This window comes from Schistocerca nitens, unplaced genomic scaffold (assembly GCF_023898315.1).
Source record: "Schistocerca nitens isolate TAMUIC-IGC-003100 unplaced genomic scaffold, iqSchNite1.1 HiC_scaffold_240, whole genome shotgun sequence".
Lineage (NCBI taxonomy): Eukaryota > Metazoa > Arthropoda > Insecta > Orthoptera > Acrididae > Schistocerca > Schistocerca nitens.
Genome location: NW_026045781.1, coordinates 117501 through 120000, shown reverse-complemented (window position 1 = coordinate 120000; position 2500 = coordinate 117501). Strand labels below are relative to the sequence as shown.

The window sequence follows — 2500 nt, the reverse complement described above, 5'->3', positions numbered from 1 at the left end:
CTTAACCTAACCCAACTTCTGCCTTAACCTAACCCAACTTCTGCCTTAACCTAACCCAACTTCTGCCTTAACCTAACCCAACTTCTGCCTTAACCTAACCCAACTTCTGCCTTAACCTAACCCAACTTCTGCCTTAACCTAACCCAAGTTGCGCCTTAACCTAACCCAAGTTGCGCCTTAACCTAACCCAAGTTGCGCCTTAACCTAACCCAAGTTGCGCCTTAACCTAACCCAAGTTGCGCCCTAACCTAACCCAAGTTGCGCCCTAACCTAACCCAAGTTGCGCCCTAACCTAACCCAAGTTGCGCCCTAACCTAACCCAAGTTGCGCCCTAACCTAACCCAAGTTGCGCCCTAACCTAACCCAAGTTGCGCCCTAACCTAACCCAAGTTGCGCCCTAACCTAACCCAAGTTGCGCCCTAACCTAACCCAAGTTGCGCCCTAACCTAACCCAAGTTGCGCCCTAACCTAACCCAAGTTGCGCCCTAACCTAACCCAAGTTGCGCCCTAACCTAACCCAAGTTGCGCCCTAACCTAACCCAAGTTGCGCCCTAACCTAACCCAAGTTGCGCCCTAACCTAACCCAAGTTGCGCCCTAACCTAACCCAAGTTGCGCCCTAACCTAACCCAAGTTGCGCCCTAACCTAACCCACGTTGGGCCCTAACCTAACCCACGTTGGGCCCTAACCTAACCCACGTTGCGCCCTAACCTGCCCTGTAATTGTTAGTTATATGACTCTAGGAATTCGTGTAGCGTTGCCTAATTGCAACCATCTCAACATAGTTCACTTCGCGCACACTGTGGTGTTCTGCGTATTGATTCATTTTACGGTGCGTACCCTCACATCTTGCGAGTGTTGCTTACTTTCCACATGGTCCCGCTATCCACTGTATTGTGTACTGCAATAGGACGTATATCGCCCCCGCCCCCCCCTCCCCTCCTGTCACCTCTAGCTCGTCGGTCAGGAGTTCGCGTGTTGAATGCGCTTCGCAGCTGTGCAATGGCATTCGTATACGTACGCTGGCCACCTTCCACGTGTTCTTTCGTGCACACGTCGCAGCGTGTATGTATGCTGATGGAGTGCGTCGTGACACACAACATCCAGGCATGCAAGACTCGTAGAAGTCGCAAATGTAGATGGATGTCTACGTTTGCTGCCCAAGTTACGCAAATGAACTGGAAATCCGTTGTTGCGCGGTTGTTCGCGCTGGAGGTGAATCGTTGATATCGACGATCGGTACAGGTATTAACCGGTTGCTTCAGCGACACCCGTCATACCCACGAACGTGAGTGGGCATGTGGGTATGAAGCGATACGCGGCGGTGGCTGGGTGGGACCGTCCCCGGCCGGTGAGGGGGGGGCGCCCGGCGTGCTGGCCGCGCGCTGCGTGGGCGCACGCGCGGCAGCCGGCTGGTGGGGGCGCCCAGTGGCAGGCGCGCCGGCTGACGGACGCGGCAGGCGGCGCATCTGCGTGCCGGCGCACCCAGCGCGCGGCGCCGTGCGGCCAAAGTGGGTCCTCCCGGGCCCGGTGCGAAGCGCGGTGGACATCTGCAGTGTGCTGGTCCGATTGAGGACTGTGTGCGTTGAGGATGCGCCGCCGCCCGGCACTCGGCGCCGCGACGCCGTCTGCTGCTCGGTCGCCCCCGCGGTTCTCGCAGGTGGTTTGTATCGCAGCTGTGCGGATGTGTTGGCGCGTGCGCTGTGCTGGGAGAGTTCGCTTTGGCACCCAAGTGGGGCTCTGCCCCTCTGTGGCGCTGGCGTTGGAGCTGCCCGGTCACTGTTTGTGGCCGCGTGTTGTCTCCCGCCGGCAACACCACGACAGCACGCTCCCGGGCCTCTGTCGGCAGCGGCAAGCTCAGTTGGGAGCACGGGTGGTCGCACTGAAAGCGTCTACTCGCCTATCTCCGGGCGATTGCGCCTCTCTCGAACCCGACCAAGTACTTAGGACGGCGCTGCGCGCCGCCGGGACCTGAGAGGGTTTCGAGGTGTATCGTGCAGGGGAGCCCAGCCTCCTCCTGTTTGCAGAATAATTGAGCGGACGCTTGCGTGTTCGCGCGGGCCCCCGGGACACACTCCCGGGCGGCCGGCTGCTCAGCTCTAGTTGACGCAGCTCCCTGGTTGATCCTGCCAGTAGTCATATGCTTGTCTCAAAGATTAAGCCATGCATGTCTCAGTACAAGCCGCATTAAGGTGAAACCGCGAATGGCTCATTAAATCAGTTATGGTTCCTTAGATCGTACCCACGTTACTTGGATAACTGTGGTAATTCTAGAGCTAATACATGCAAACAGAGTCCCGACCAGAGATGGAAGGGACGCTTTTATTAGATCAAAACCAATCGGTCGGCTCGTCCGGTCCGTTTGCCTTGGTGACTCTGAATAACTTTGGGCTGATCGCACGGTCTTCGTACCGGCGACGCATCTTTCAAATGTCTGCCTTATCAACTGTCGATGGTAGGTTCTGCGCCTACCATGGTTGTAACGGGTAACGGGGAATCAG

At 57.4% G+C, this 2500-nt stretch overlaps 1 non-coding gene across 1 annotated transcript in view; it reads left to right on the top strand.

The window, feature by feature from the left end:
* Window positions 1–2112: 2112 nt before the first annotated feature.
* LOC126222625 (small subunit ribosomal RNA) overlaps window positions 2113–2500 on the top strand; it is a 1909-nt gene continuing 1521 nt past the window's right edge. Inside the window, exon 1 of the ribosomal RNA XR_007543434.1 lies at window positions 2113–2500. This exon is cut by the window's right edge and continues 1521 nt beyond it. This is a non-coding gene — a ribosomal RNA (small subunit ribosomal RNA).